The following is a 16,772-nucleotide window of genomic DNA, read 5'->3' as shown; positions in this document are numbered from 1 at the left end:
TGTGATAGTGATTCACACTTAAAAAAAATTTTTTTTTTTAATGTTTACTTATTTTTGAGAGAGATACAGAGTGTGAGTGGGGAAGGGCAGAGAGAGAGGGAGACACAGAATCTGAAGCAGGCTCCAGGCTCCGAGCTGTCAGCACAGAGCCTGATTTGGACTCAAACTCACAGACCACAAGATGATGACCTGAGCTGAAGTCGGACACTTAACTGACTGAGCCACCCAGGCACCATGTAATTCACACTTCTTTAAAAAAATTTTTTAAAATGTTTATTACTTGAGAGAAAGAGAGAGACAGAGAGCAAGCAGGGGAGGGGCAGAGAGAGAGAGAGGGAGACACAGAATCTGAAGCAGGCTCTAGGCTCTGAGCTGTCAGCACAGACCCCCCCCTGACGTGGGGCTTGAACTCATGAACCGTGAGATCATGACCTGAGCTGAAATCTGCTGCTCAACCGACTGAGCCACCCAGGCACCCCCACACTTCTTAATGAGAAACCCATGATTACATTTCTTGGATGAGCATTACTATTCTTAAAGTAATATTTGAAACCAAAACTCCAAAATCTGCTTTAAGAAGAAAAGGGTTTCTTTCTTTCATTTTTAGAGTTGTGAATTATAGTAGCGTTGTAAACATAAATAGCATTCTCAAAAAAAGTGGACTTTTTGTTTCTATCATTTTACTGATTGATGTGCTTGTACGATTAGCATGGAGAGTTGGGAGCTCTGGTACTTTGGCCTTGCAGCCCCCAACCCTATATTTCTATTACAGTAGTCTCTTGAGTCGACATCTTCTCCAGCCTGTTACATTTTATTATATGCCACAAATAATGGTGAGAAACTTATTTCAGCATTGTTTTCTTCTACACAGTTTTCCTATGTAGATGCAGGATAATGGAAGATTTATTTATTTATTAAAGAAAAAAATTTTTTTAACATTTATTTTTGAGAGACAGAAAGACAGAGTGTGAGCAGGGGAGGGGCAGAGAGAGAGGGAGACACAGAATCCGAAACAGGCTCTAGGCTCCGAGCTGTCAGCACAGTGCCCGATGCGGGGCTTGAACTCACGGACTATGAGATGATGACCTGAGCTGAAGACGGACGCTTAACCGACTGAGCCACCCAGGTGCCCCTAAATTTTTTTTTAATGTTTATTTTTGAGAGAGAGAGAGAGAGAGAAGACAGAGTGTGAGTGGAGGAGGGGCAGAGAGAGAGAGGGAGACACAGAATCTGAAGCAGGCTCCAGGCTCCGAGCTGTCAGCCCAGAGCCCGACGCGGGGCTCGAACCCATGGACTGTGAGATCATGACCTGAGTTGAAGTCGGCCGCTCAACCGACTGAGCCACCCAGGCGCCCCTACAATGGAAGATTTGTAAAGCTCTAAACTTAGTTTCTGGTCACTCGAGATGCTCAATAAATACTCCCTTTTTATAGAGTAGATAATTTTTTCTTGTATATAATGTCCATTCCAAGCCACCAAATAAATGATTATCACACTGTGTTTTTCCCTTGAAAGGTATTGTTTGAACTTTGGCAAGATGTCCTTACTGCATTTTGAAAATTTGCATGGTGTACAAATACTTCTTAGTCACTTTGAGTATACTTTTATCATGAATCATTTTGCAACTGGTAACAATGTTCTATAGTCTTTCCCATGATTACAGAAAGAAAAAGGCATGAGTTACCTAAAAATGCCCCAGACCTCTGCTTATCCTGCTGTATTCCTTCAAAGAAAGTAGGCTCCTGGACTAGATTCATTTTTACTAAAGTACTAATTTTTCTTTATCATTCTTAAACACTGAAGTTGAATTGTATAATCCACAGATGTATACAAATTTTTTCTCCCATATCCTTAAAGCTTTGTATCCAGTCACTTACTTACTATATTTCCCATGGTTTGGTTTCTTTTTTTCCTGTCTTCCCTTTTCTGAAGGGAGAAGGGATTTTTTTTAATCTGCTTTGTGATCTGCAATTTCTTTTGTATTTGGAAAATTGTTTTGGTATAAGTCCTGTAATTCTCATACATTGAGAAAGAAAGAGACTTGTAATTGTCATTCTTATATCAGTAGTATAATTTATATTTCCAATTTTGTAAACTATTAAATTTCTGCTATTGCTGTGTTAGCTGTCCTGTATCATTTATACGCACTGTAGTTATGTTTAGTCATACTAAGTTCACGTCCACTGTTGTCAAAGTGGAAATACCATGGCTGGGGTGTATTTATGTATTGCTTCTAGAATTGTAGCCATTGACGAACAGGAAACTGAAAGCTGAAAGTTCAGGAAATGTATTGTATTGAGACTTTGTGGAAAAAATATATATGATACTGAAATCCATGACCATTTGAAGCCTGAAAAATTTATATATGAGTTTAGTCAGAAACGAATATTATGGATTCTTGTAACAATGCTGTCAGATGCTTAAATATGATAATGGATGCAGTATGTGCATTGCGGGCCAGGAAAATTGTGCAATGCTAGAAAAAAATGCAACAGATTATTATATGTGTTCAACTATACGCTTTCAAGAAATAAAACAGCTGGCACATCTATCAAATTCTTCAAGGATGTCATGTTTTCAGAGAATTGCAGTTTGGGGTTTAGTTTAGTTCTTGGGAAGGGGAGGTCTCTATTTTACAAGGTAGTCCATTTTACTTTTAGGAAGTTCTGATGGGTAAGTTTTATTTTCTCAAGTTGAACTTTGTTTCCCTATAATTTATTAATATGTTCTGTATTTTCTTAGTGTTGAAAATAATTGACTAAAATGACTTCAAAAGTTAAATGTATGTTAAGTTTTATTTTTTCATGTATTGTGGCATTTTAGGTGCCTCATAAAATACTACCATTGGAATCTTTATTTTTGAACTTATTTTGTAAATTTCTGTCAGAGGAGATGCGATTAACGTATATGCCTGGAACCTGTATTTTCTGTTTCTATACATAGCTGTTTTAACAGGATGTGATTTATATGGCTTCAACATTCTATTCTTTGAGACAAGTAGGAAGTTTTAACATAGTGGAAGAGGACATTTTTCTAACAATTGTATTTTTGTTGCTGTTCCATTGTTGTATATTTCAACAAAAGAGGTAACTAATGACGATTTCACTGCCACATTAAATGAGAATCCTATTTTTTTTTTTACAATGTTCTTTGTAGGAATTTCAGCTGCATTATATGTACTTATAATCATTTTATAAGTACTTATAAATCATTTTAATGGTCTCATTAGAATTAGTATCTTGTCAGGATTGATTTTGGTTTATATCTGTTACGGTCACATGTTCACTTCCAAACTGTCGTGGCAGCCAAGGGGGTAGAAAGCAATGACTGGCAAAGATTGGGGATTGGTTCCACTCCAGGAGGTGGGGAACATGGTTCCCCGGTGGAAAGTCCCAGAATGCTGTTTCCAGCAGAGGAGGGGAGGAATGGACTTGGGGCTGACAAAACAAGGAGTCTCACCAAGGCCAGACCACACGGGCTGGGATGGAAGGTGAAAAAGTTGAACCGTGTGCGGTAGTTGCTCTTTTGTTGCAATAGATGTTTTTTTTCAAGAATAAGACCTTATTATACTTCTCACGTATATTATATTATCGAACTTCTTATGCAGTACATGTTCATTGTACAAAAATCTAGAAACATGTATAAGTTAGTGACGAAAATTAATATTTCTTGGGATGCCTGGGTGGCGCAGTTGGTTAAGCGTCCGACTTCAGCCAAGTCACGATCTCGCAGTCTGTGAGTTCGAGCCCCGCGTCAGGCTCTGGGCTGATGGCTCAGAGCCTGGAGCCTGTTTCCGATTCTGTGTGTCCCTCTCTCTCTGCCCCTCCCCCGTTCATGCTCTGTCTCTCTCTGTCCCAAAAATAAATAAACGTTGAAAAAAAAATTTTAGAAAATTAATATTTCCTATAACATTTTTCCCTTCCTCAAATGTTCTTGATTTTTCTTCATTTAGCATCTAGGTTCCTTTTTTATTTGTTTTTGAGAGAGAGAGAGAGTGCATGTATGTGCAGCATGGGTGTGGGGCAGAGGCAGAAGCAGAGGGAGAGAGAGAATCCCAAGCAGGCTCCCACGCTGTCATTGCACAGTCTGATGTGGGGCTCACACTTGAACTGTGCGATCGTGGCCTGAGCGGAAAGCGAGAATCAGACGCTTAACCGCTTAACTGACTGAGCCACTCAAGTGCTCCTAGGTTACTTTTATTTATTTTAAAGTGTGCTTGTTGAACTGTTCTTTCTACAAATTATGCTGCTAGTAACTTTTAGAATTAATTATGAAGGGAATAGGAGTCAATTTTTAAAACCTTTGTTTTTGTTTGATACAATTGCCCTATTAATTTGTATCTTTTTTGGGGGAACAACCATAGGCATAATGAGAACACAGACATGGAAGGCAGAGTGGCTTTTACAGGGGAAATGGGAAAAATGGAGACCAAAAGACCTTTTTATAAGCTCTTAGGGAGCATGGACTAGGTTTTTCTTGTTACTGTTTTGTCAGTATCATCAGGCACATAGTAAGTATTCCATAAATAATTGTTGAATGAAGGGATGAGTTTCTCATTAAGCATTTTGAGTAGTTCATATTTCTTGCACCATGGATAATCAAGATGAATTATATTCATCCAAAATTAAGAGCCTTTGCTGTCACAGCCTTTTCTTTCTCTTTAAAATTTATTATTAAGTATAATTGACATGCAATATTACATTAGTTTCAGGTATACAACATAGCAATTTGGCAGTTCTGTGCATTGCTCTGTGCCCTCCATGATAAGTGTAATCCCCATCTGTCCCCATACAAAGTTATTATGGTATTATTGACTATATTCCCTATGCTGTACTTTTTATCTGCATGCCTTACTTTGTAACTAGAATTTGTACCCCTTACTCCCCTTTACCTGTTTCACCCATTCTCCCACCCACCTCCTCTCTGGCAACCACCAGTTTGTTGTCTGTATTTAAGAGTCTTTTTTTGTGGGGCTCCTGGGTGGCTCAGTCAACTAAGTGTCCCAACTTCAGCTCAGGTCATGATCTCACGGTTAGTGAATTTGAGCCCTGTGCTGGGCTCTGTGCTGGCAGCTCAGAGCCCGGAGCCTGCTTTGGATTCTGTGTCTCCCTTTCTCTCAGCCCCTCCCCACTCATGCTCTGTCTCTCTCTCAAATAAACATTTTAAAAAAAGTCTATTTTTTTTTTGTTTCTTTTTTCTTAAGTGAATATTTAATACTGATTATTGTTTAAAAAGGTATGATTTGAAAAGATATATGCATCCCTGGGGCCAAATACGGAAGCAGCCTAAGTGTCCATCAAGAGATAAATGGATAAAGAAGGCATGATATACACGTGTGTGCACACACACACACGCACACAAATATTTCTCGGCCATAAATCTTGCCGTTTGCAAGAACATGGATGGACCTAGAGGGTATTATAGTAAGTGAAATAAGTTAGAGAAAGACACATACTTATGATCTTACTTATGTGGAATCTAAAAAACAAAACAGAGACTCCTAAATACCAAGAACAAATGGTAGTTATCAGAAGGGAGGGGTGGGGGGATGGGCAAAAAGGTGAAGGATTAAGAGGCACAGACTTGTAGTTATAAAATAAATCAGGGGATGTAAAGGACAGCATAGAGAATATAGTCAATAACATTGTAGTAACTTTGTGTGGTGACAGGTGATAACTACTCATTGTGGTGAGCATTTCATAATGTATATAAATATCAAATCACTGTATTGTAAACCTGAAAGTAATATTGTATGTCAACTACACTTCAGTTAAATAAAAAAGGATATGTTTGTATGTATGTATGTATACATACACATACACCCCCTAAAGTGAAAATCTCTTGTTTCTTTCCCTGAATCCCATTCCCAGAATTAGCTACTATTAGTGGTTTGTTATATTTCTTTTCAGATATTTCTTTGCATTCACAAATGTATATGCATTTTCTTTACACAAATAGAATAATAATATACATTCTGTTCTGTGATTTGCTTTTTTTTTTTTTCTCCCTTTAGGTCATTCTTAAACATCTTTACCTATCAGTTCATTTACAGCTGCTGCTTTATTTTTAGTTGCTGTATAATATTCCATTGGTGGGGCTGTATAATAATAGTCCAGTAAGGAGGCTTCAGTTGTGTCATGTGTTTTTTTTAAACTATGACAACTGTGTTGTGCTTAATGTCCTTTTGCATATAATTTTTTTTCTGTGAGAATATCTACAAGTAATTTCCTGGAAGTATTGCTGGGTTAAAGAATATTTTGCACTTAAACCTTTTATAGATACTGGCAAATTCACCTTTAAAATAATATTTACCACTTTGTACTTTCATTAAGGATATGGGGTGTAATTTACTGATAACTGTACGTTTTCATTTTGCTGATTAGAAGTGTTCATCTTGAGAAAATGAATCCTTCTCATACTAATTTGAGATGTTCAGAAGATTCCTGTTGCCTGAGGTGATCAGTTGAAGTCAAGTGAAAGAAGGTGCTCTGTACTGTCTATAGACCTATTGTGTGCATTGCACTATTTGGCTATGGGAGATGAAGATGTTGGTTTTCTGGGGTTTTGTCTTAGAATGTGTAAGATAAACATTTATTAGTGACAGTCTGAAGGGGTAGAAGGCCCTGAGTGCTGGTTTGAGAAGTTTGGACCTGTGCTGGAGAACTATTTAAAGTCCTTGAATTGGAATTGTACTGTGTGAGAGAGGCTTTACTGGCAGCATGTATAGAATGAATGGAAGTGAGTGAGTAGGCTGGAAGTAGGCGGGCCAGCTGGAGAACTGTGGTAATTCGGGAAGGAAATGAAGAAAACCCAGAATATGGTGATAGATGCGGATTTGGAAAGAAGGATAGTAGGAAACACAATGAGTATTTGGCAAGTCCTGTTGATTAAATGGAGAAAAAATATATTAAAGTTGTAAACCTAGGAGAATAGCCAGATAATACAGATGATGAAGTAAATAGAAAAGGGGATAATTTTGAAAAAGTTGGTTTTCTTTGAAAAGGTAGGGACATAAAAGGGTTCTACTTATAGTCAGGCAATTCGAGATCAAAACTGCAGAAGGGAAGGGGCGCCTGGATGGCTTGGTTAAGCAACTGACTTTGGCTCAGGTCATGATCTTGCGGTTCTTGGGTTCACGCCCTGCATTAGGCTTTGTGCTGACAGCACAGATTCTGCTTTGGATTCTCTGTCTCCCTCTCTCTCTGCCTGTCCCTGCTCATGCTTTGTCTCAAAAATAAATAAACATTAAAAAAACTGCAGAAGGGAAGAGAGAGAAGTTAGAAGTAGATTTGGTTATAATACAGGTAGTAGTTGGAATTAAGAGTGGTAAGTTCTGGTAAGATGCAGTTGACAGGGGAAGAGCAGTTGATTGAGAACTACATTTTGAAAAGGGGTACTCTCAATAATGGGAGATGGGATGAAAGAAAAATCAAGGAAAGAAGAAATTAATAATTGGGAGCAGGAAAAGAATCAGGATTTATATCTGCATATGATACAATACTTACCTGATGTTTTCCAGGCACATGCTGTGTTCTTCTTTTGGTAGTGATACCTCAGAAAATTTTAATGGTTATCTTAAAGATGGAGTTAATTTTATTCCTGAAGTTATACTTGAGTTTTGGTGTCGTATGCCTTGTTCCTTTTAGTTTCATAAAATCTTTTCATCTTAATATCTGTGGGTCCTAAACAAAAAAATACAGCTTATGGTTGGGTAAAGTCCATATACCTTGTACATTTTTCCCCCTCATTTTTAAGGTATTATTAGTCACCTGAGAGTGAATGAGTTTATCAGATCTTTACTGAAAACAGCTTTTTCAGAAAGAGAGTGAAGGGGTGCGCAAAAAGGCACTGAGCTCCTGGCCAGAGCAGCAGGCCAAGGAAGTGAGAGGAAAACAAAGCAGGGAGATGGGGCACAGGAGACCCAATGCAACTCCTTTACAATCCAGCCGATGGGGCTCACTCAGCTAGCTGGAAGCAGGCCCCAGGGGCTAAGGTGCATAAATCCAGGCCTCAATGAGGGACATCACAGCCTTGAGCAGTTAATTGATGGTTTAGAAAAATGTTTCCTGGCTTTTGAAACTTGGCCAATAACCAGTGGTAAGAATCCATATATTTTTAGGACATAGTGTGAATTTAGAGTTTTTACTGTCGTAGTGCTTGTCAGGATGGAGCCTACTTACAGGAAATGATACAGTATCAAACAGGACTTCTGATACTATGTGAAACGGTTAGAGTTGCAGCCTCAGGAGTCATTCTACCTGGTTTCACTGTTCACCAGCAATATCGTGCCTCTTAATTTTACCACCTGGAAATGGCAAGAACAGTTCCTGTTTTGCACAGGGTTATTGAGAGAGGCTCCGTCATGGAACTTACCATTCTTACCAGCACTGTGCAAGGTGGCAAGTGGAGGGAAAAAATGGTAGGGCTGATTGCTGTAGTTACTTGTTCTTTTATATTAGGTAATAAAGAAGGCCTCTCTGGTAAGTATTTGAGCAGAGACCTACCTGAAGGAAGTCAGGGAGCCAACTATGCTGGGGGAGGAAGGAGTTCTAGACAGAGGGAAGAGTGAGCGCAGAAGCCCTGCAGAGAGGCATGTTGGAGGCTGTAGCGAGAAGGCCAGTGTAGCAAAAACGGTGAGTGAGAGGAGGAGTAATAGGAAACAGTTTCAGAGAGAGCCACTGACCAGCATGCGGGGTGTTAAGTGCAAGAAGGATTTTGGATTTTGGATTTTATTCTGTGTGAGATGGGAAGCTGTTGGAGTGTTGCCAGAGTAATTTTTTTAAGCTAGTCTGATTGTCACTTCTTTGCTTCAGTTCTCTATTTCCTTTGGAATGAAGTTCACATGCTTTATTCTGGCACACACAGTCCTTCACAGTCAGCTTCTGCCTATTTAGTATCATCGGCATCCTTTCCACATGTATCCTCCACTTTAGCCAAATTGGATTACATGCAGTTCCTTGGATGGGCCGTGATGATTCATGTCTTTGTGTCTTTCTGCATGTTATTTGCCCTTTGAGAAACTCCCCCCCCCCCCCCCCCTCAGCGCACATAGTCATTGGCTGTGTTTTGGAGGGTCCTCTTTGTGCTCCGAGGGCACTCTGTGCCTTGTTCTCTCACCTTTCCCTCTCCCCTAGCAACTTTGTACTCGAGCCACAGTCCTGGAATGTGCTGTGTTCTTTTCCCAGCCTTGATTTTGCTCTTGCCCCACACCCTTGCCACTTGAAATTAATGTCCATCCTTCAAGAACCAGCTGGAATACTGCCTTCTTTTCCCTGCTTTATAAACCTCCATCTTTCCCCTGCCCTTACAAATATTTTGTAGCTCTCTCGTACTTAATCAGTTATCTTGAATTGAAATGCTTCTTTGCCCCACCTCACCCCAAATCCTTGGCCTTGCTCCTTTCAGTTTCCATTGTGGCTCCCAGTATAGCGGCTTGCTCAGATTTTGCATTCAGTAGGTACTCATGGTGTACAGGATTCACAGCATAAGTAGAAAACTGTTGGGTTTCAAGATGCTGAAGGCAAAGCAGCAAAAATGAACAACCAAAGTGAGGCAGCTGTGAAATTAACCAAAAAAACTTACTGTGACATAATGTTGATGATGGTGTGGTTACCTTGGTTCTCTCCTATATTTACTATTGGCACCAAAAATTGGTGCACCCCTTTTGGAATGTAGTTTAGCAAAATGGATTCGAAAACATAAATGTTCATGGGTTTTGACCCAGTGACACCATTTCCAGAAACCATCTTGAGAAAATAATGTGGTGGTTGCTTTGGCAGCACGTGTGCCAAAATTGGAACGAGAGGTGCCTGGGTGGCTCAGTTGTAAAGTGTCTGACTCTTGGTCTTGGCTCAGGTCACGATCTCACGGTTTCGTGAGTTCGAGCCCCACGTTGGGCTCTGTGCTGGCAGCACGGAACCTGCTTGGATTCTCTCTCCCTCTCTTTGCCCCTTGCCCACTTCCCCTATTTCTGCCTCTCTCAAATAAATAAAATAAAACTTGAAAACAAAGTAAAATAAAGTAGAAATGATAGAGAAGATTAGTGTGGCCCCTGTGCAAAAATGACATGGAAATTCATGAAGCATTCCATATTTTTTGTAAGTTGTATCTCAATTAAAAAAAAAACAAAACTAAAAAAAAGGGGGGGATGCCTGGGTGGCTCGGTTGGTTGAGTGTCGACTTTTGATTTTGGCTTGGGTCCTGATCCCAGGGTCGTGAGATCCAGCCCTGCATTAGGCTCCACACTCAGCATGGAACCTGCTTGAGATTCTCTCTCCTTCTCTCTCTCTTTGTCCCTCCCCCACCCCTAAAATTTAAAAAAAAAAAAAATTAAAAAAGGAAATAATACAAACCAGGATGACAGTTATAACTACTAATGTTTGAAAGTTTACTGTGTGACAGTCACCATGCCAAGCCCTTACTTAATTTAATTTTCAAAATTCCAAGAGGTGTGAATATTGTTAATCTCATGTGATAGACGGGAAAATTGAGGCACAAAGTAGTTGGGTGACTTGCCCAAGCAGCACTCGTAGCTGCTATTGTTGTCAAGCCAGGGTTGCCACTAAAGCAGACTGTTAAGAATCCATACTCGTTGGGGCACCTGGGTGGCTCAGTCGGTTAAACATCTGATTCTTGATTTTGGCTCAGGTCATGATCTCACTGCTTGTGAGATCGAACTTGCTTGGGATTCTGTTTCTCCCTCTCTCTCTGCCCCTCCCCTGCTTGCGCTTGTGCTCTCTCTCTCTCTCTCAAATAAACGTAAAAAATAAAATAAAATCTTAAAAAAAAGGAATCCATACTTTCTCTCTCTCTCTCTTTTTTTTTTTTTTTAAGATTTTATCTTTAAATCTCCACACCAACCTGGGCCTCGAACCCACAACCCTGAGATCAAGAGTCACACACTCCACCAACTGATCAGCCAGGCACACCAAGAATCCATACTCTTTTTAAAAATTTTATTTTTAAGTTTATTTATTTATTTTAAGAGAGGGAGGGAGAGGGAGCAAGTGAGAGCAGGGGAGGGGCAGAGAGAGAGAGAGAGAGAGCGAAAGAGCATCCCAAGCAGGCTCCACGCTGCCAGCATGGAACCTGACATGGCACTCGATCTCACAAACTGTGAAATTATGACCTGAGCTGAAACCATGAGTCAGATGCTTGCTTATTAACCTTCTGAACCACCCAGGTGCCCCAAGAATCCATACTCTTAATTATATAGTATGATAAATGCCTAGGCACAAAAATGTTCACAGCAGTGTTACATAAAATAGATACATTGGAAGAATGTATGTTAGGAGCTAATGTCCATTCAAGAAGATAATTTTTCTACCAGCTGTATTGAGATAAAATTCACATAGCCTGGTATTCACCTCTTTAAGGTGTGTTAATCAGTGGTTTCCAGTATATTTACAGAATTGTGGGGCACCTGGGTGGCTCATCAGTTGAGCTTCCGACTTTGGCTCAGGTCATGATTTCACCATTCGTGAGTTCGAGCCCTGCATCGGGCTTGCTGCTATCCGCACAGAGCCTGCTTCAGATTCTCTGTCCTCTTCTCTCTCTACCCTTTCCCCGCTCAAACTCTCTCTCTGAAAAATGATTAAACATTAAAATAAAAAGATTTCAACAATATATTCACAAAATTGTGCAACTATTACCATTATCCCACTTCAGAGCATTTTGTCACCCCCAAAAGAAATGTCACACCCGTTAGCAGTCACTCCTACTTCTAACCATTACTCTCAGTGACCACCATTCTACTTTCTGCCTCTATAGATTTGCCTGTTCTGGACATTTCATATCAATGGAATCATAGCATATATGGTATTTTTTTGTCTTGCTCTCACTTAGCATAGTATTTTCAAGATTTGTTCATGTAGCATATTATCAGTACTTTATTGCTTTTCATTGCTGAATGATATTGTGTTGCATGAATATACATTTTGTTTACCCATTCAGTAGTTAATGGATATTAGGATTGTTTCTACTCTTTGGCTAATATGAATAATGCTGTTATGAACATTGATGCATAAGGTTTTGTGTGGACATGTTTTCATTTGTCTTAGAGCTGTTGATCAGATGATAACTGTTTAACTTTTAGAGGAATTGCCACACTGTTTTCCAAAGCAGCTGTACCATTTTGCATTCCCACTAGCAATGCATGAGGGTTCTACTTTTTCTACATTTTTGTTAGTGTTACAATCTTTTTTTCTAATAGCCATCCTATTGGGTATGGAGTGGTCTCTTACTGTGGCTTTGATTTGCATTTCCCTACTTTCCCTCAGCATCTTTTCATGTGATTATTTGCTATTTATGTATCTTCTTTGGAGGAAATGTGTATGTGAATACTTTGCCCATTTGTTTAACTTTTATTTTTCAAGTAATCTGTGTACCCATTGTGGCGCTCAAATTCATAACCCCGAGATCAAGAGTCACATGCTCCACAACTGAGCCAGCTAGGCACCCCTGCCCATTTTTTAATTGGGTTGTTTGTTTTCTTTATTACTGAGTTGTAGATTTTTTTTATTGAAGTATAGTTGACATTATATTAGTTTCAGGTGTACAATATAGTGATGTGAAAATTAGATACATTATGAAATGCTCACCATGGTAAGTGTAGTCCTATGTCACTAAATGAAGTTATTACACTATTATTGACTGTATTCCCTATGCTATGCTTTTCATCCCCATGACTTATTTATAACTGGAAGTCTGTACCTCTTAATCCCCTTCACCTATTTCACCTCTCTCCAACTCCCTCCAACTCCCTCCAACTCCCTCCCTTCTTGTAGCCATCAGGTTTTTTTCCTATATTTATGACTCTGTTTCTGTTTTGTTTTTTAGGTTCTCTATATAAGTGAAATCCGATGGTATTTATCTTTCTCTGTCTGACTTATTTAGCATAATATGCTCTAGGTCTATACATGTTGCGAATGCATGATTTCACTCTTTTGTGGCCGAGTAATATTCCATTGTGTACACACACCACATTTTCTTTAGCCATTCATGTATCGATGGACACTTGCATTGCCTCTGTATCTTGCCTGTTGTAAATGGTGCTTCAGTAAACATAGGAGTGCCAGTATACTTTTCATTTAGTGTTTTCTTTGATTAAATATCCAGAAATGGAATTACTGGGTCATATGGTATTTCTACTTGCAATTTTTTGAGGAGCCTCCATACTGTTTTCTGTAGTGGTTGCACCAATTTCCATTCCCAACAACTAATGCAAGGAAGTTCCCTTTTCTCCACATTGTTGCCAACAGTTGTTATTTCTTATCTTTTTGATAATAGCCATTTTGACAGGTGTTAGTTAATATCTCATTGTGGTTTTAATTTGAATTTCCTTGATAAGTGATGCTAAGCATCTTTTCATGTACTTGTTGGCCGCCTATATGTCCTCTTTGGGAAAATATCTGTTTAGGTCCTCTGCCCAGGTTTTAATCAGATTGTCTTTTGGTGTTGAGTTGTATGAGTTCTTTATATATTTTGCATTAATATATTTTGGATATATCATCAGCAGATATCTTCTCCCATTCAGTAGGTTGCCTTATTGTTTTGTTGGTGGTTTCCTTCACTGTGGAAAAGCTTTATAGTATGATATCCCAGTTTTGTTTTGTTTTGTGTTTTGCTTTTGTTTTCCTTGTCTGGGGAGACATATATAAAACAAGTTACTAAGGCCAGTGTCTAAGAGTTTACTGCCTGTGTTTTCTTTTAGAAGTTTTATAGTTTCAGGTCTTACATTTAGATCTTTAATACATTTTGAGTTTCTTTTTGTATGTGGTATAAAAAAGTGGTCCAGTTTCATTCTTTTGTATGTAGCTGCCCAGTTTTCTCAACGCCATTTATTGGAAGAGATGGTCTTTTCCCCATTGTATATTTTTGCCTCTTTTGTCATAGATTCATTGTACCATAGAACCTTGGGTTTATTTCTGGGCTTTTTATCCTGTTCCATTGATCTGTGTGTCTCCTTTTGTGCCAGTGCCATACTGTTTTGATTACTATTGCTTTGTAGTATAGTTTGAAATCTGGGATTGTAATACCTCCAGCTTTGTTCCTCTTTCTCAAAATTACTTTGGCTAATTGGGGTCTCTTGTGGTTCTATACACATTTTAGGATTTTTCTAGTTCTGTGAAAAATGCCATTGGTATTTTGATAGGGATTGTATTGAATCTGTGGATTGGTTTGGGTAGTATGGACATTTTAATAATACTAATTCTTACGATCCATGGGCATGGTATATAACTTTTTAATTTATTTATGTTGTCTTCATTTTTTTTTCCAGCAATATCTTGCAGTTTTTTTAGAGTACAGATCTTTCACCTTCTTTGTTAAATTTATTCCTAGGTATGTTCTTATTTTTGATGCAACTATTTTCTTATTATCTTTTTCTGATAGTTTGTTATTAGTTTATAGAAATACAACTGATTTCCATATGTTGGTTTTGTATCTTGCTATTTTTACTGAATTCATTTATTATTTCTAATAATTTTTTGGTGGAGTCTTTAAAGTTTTCTGTATATAGGATCATGTCATCTGCAAATAGTGACAGTTTAACATGTTTCTTACCAGTTTGGAGGCTTTTTATTTCTTTTTCTTGTCTGATTACTGTGGCTAGGACTTCCAGTACTATGGTGAATAAAAGTGGTGAAAGTGGGCATCCTTCTTCCTGATCTTAGAGGAAAAGCTTTCAGCTTTTCACTGTTGAATATGATGTTAGTTGTGGGTTTGTCATGTATGGCCTTTATTATGTTGAGCTGTATTTCTTCTCTACCCACATTGTTGAATGGAATTTTCCATCATGAATGGAATTTTGTCAAATATTTTTCTTTTTTTAAGGACTTTTTTGAAGTTTATTTTGAGAGAGAAAAAGAAAAAATGAGAATGGGGGAGGGGCAGAGAGACAGGAAGAGAAAGGATCCCAAGTGGGCTCCATGCTGAGTGTGGAGCTTGACGCAGGTCTTGATCCCATGATGCTGGGATCTTGACCTGAGCAAAATCAAGAGTCAGACACTTAACTGACTGGGCCACCCAGGTGGCCTCGTCAAATACTTTCTCTGCATCTGTTGAGATGATCTTGGTTTTTATTTGTCATTTTGTTAACATGGTGTATTATGTTGATTGATTTGCATGTATTGAACCATCCTTGCATTACTGGATTAAATCCCACTTGTAGTGGTGAATGATCCTTTTAATGTGTTTTTGAGTTTGGTTTGCTAATATTTTGTTGAGGGTCTTTACATCTATGTTCATTAAGGTATTCTGTAAGTTTTTTGGGGGTAGGGTAGTGTCTTTGGTTTTGTATCAGGGTAATTGCTGGCCTTATAAAATGAATCTGAAAGCATTCTTTCCTTCTTTCCTGTTCTATTTTTTTTTTTTTTTTTTTTTTTTTTGGAATAGTTTGAGAAGGATAGAGTTTTTAACATATATGTTTTGGTAGAATTCACTTGTGAAACCATCTGGTCGTAGACTTTTGTTGTGGAGAGTGTTTTGATTACTGATTGAATTTTGTTCCTAAGAATTGGTCCGTTCAGATTTTCTGTTTCTTCTTGATTCAGTCTTGGAAGAAGGTATGTTTCTAAGAATTTATCCACTTCTTCCGGGTTGTTCAATTTGTTGGCATATAATTTTTTGTTGTAGTGTTTTATAATCCTTTGTATTTTTATGGTCTCGTTTGTAACTTCTCTTCCATTTTTTTGTTTTATTTGGGTTCTCATTTTTTCTTGAAGAGTCTGACTAAAGATTTGTCAATTTTAATCTTGTCAATAAACCAACTTAGTTTCATTGATCTTTTCTGTTGTTTTTTAAGCCTGTATTTCATTTATTTCCACGCTGGTCTTTATTGTTTTCTTCCTTCTACTACCTTTAGTCTTTATTCTCTCTTTTTTTTTTAATTTTTTTTTTTTTACTTATTTTTGAGAGAGATAGAGAGAGGGAGACAGACAACATAGCATGAGCAGGGGAGAGGCAGAGATTGGTGGAGACACAGAATCCAAAGCAGACTCCAGGCTCTGAGCTGTCAGCACAAAGCCTGATGTGGGGCTCAAACTCATGAACCGTGAGACCATGACCTGAGCTGGAGTGGGACGCTTAACCAACTGAGCCACCCAGGCGCCCCCTATTCTCTTTCTAGTTCATTTTGGTGTAAGATTAGATTGTTTATTTGAGATTTTTCTTGTTTCTTGAGGTAGGCCTGTATCACATAAACTTTCCTCTAAGAATTGCTTTTGCTGTAATCCAAAGATTTTGAACCATTGTGTTTCCATTTTCATTTGTCTCCAGTTATTTTTCCTCCTTGGTTTAATTTGACCCATTGGTTGGTTGTAGCATGTTTTTTAGGCTCCAGTTTTTGTTTTGTGTTTTTTCCAGTTTTTTTCTTGTAATTGATTTCTAGTTTTATACTGTTGTGGTTGGAAAAGATGTTTAGTATGATTTAAGTCTTCTTAAATTTATTGAAACCTGTTTCATGGCCTAACATGTGATCTATCCTGAAAATGTTCCATCTGTGCTTGAAAAGAATGTGTATTCTGCTGTTTTTGGATGGAATGTTCTGTATATATCTGTTCAAAGTCCATCTGGTCTAATATGTTGTTCAAAGCCAGTGTTTACTCACTGATTTTTTTTGCCTGGATGATCTATCCATTGATGTAAGTAGGGTGTTAACATCTCCTACTGTTGTTGTATTCCTGTCAATTTCTCCCTTTGTGTCTGTTAATATTTGCTTTATATATTTAGGTGCCTCTATGTGGGGTGCATAGATATTTACAATTGTCATACCC

At 38.3% G+C, this 16,772-nt stretch overlaps 1 protein-coding gene and 1 pseudogene across 5 annotated transcripts in view; both read left to right on the top strand.

Moving 5' to 3' along the window:
• The window catches only part of FKBP5 (FKBP prolyl isomerase 5), a 118,321-nt gene that overhangs the window by 13,210 nt on the left and 88,339 nt on the right, over positions 1–16,772 (top strand). The window lies entirely within an intron of this gene.
• Positions 9,999–10,096, top strand: LOC112862981 (U6 spliceosomal RNA; annotated as a pseudogene).

The sequence above is a fragment of the Puma concolor genome, chromosome B2 (assembly GCF_028749965.1).
Source record: "Puma concolor isolate L17-30 chromosome B2, mPumCon1.1.hap2, whole genome shotgun sequence".
In the NCBI taxonomy this organism is placed as follows: Eukaryota; Metazoa; Chordata; class Mammalia; order Carnivora; family Felidae; genus Puma; species Puma concolor.
The sequence above is the reverse complement of the archived record's forward strand: the minus strand, read 5'-3'. Positions and strand labels throughout refer to the sequence as shown.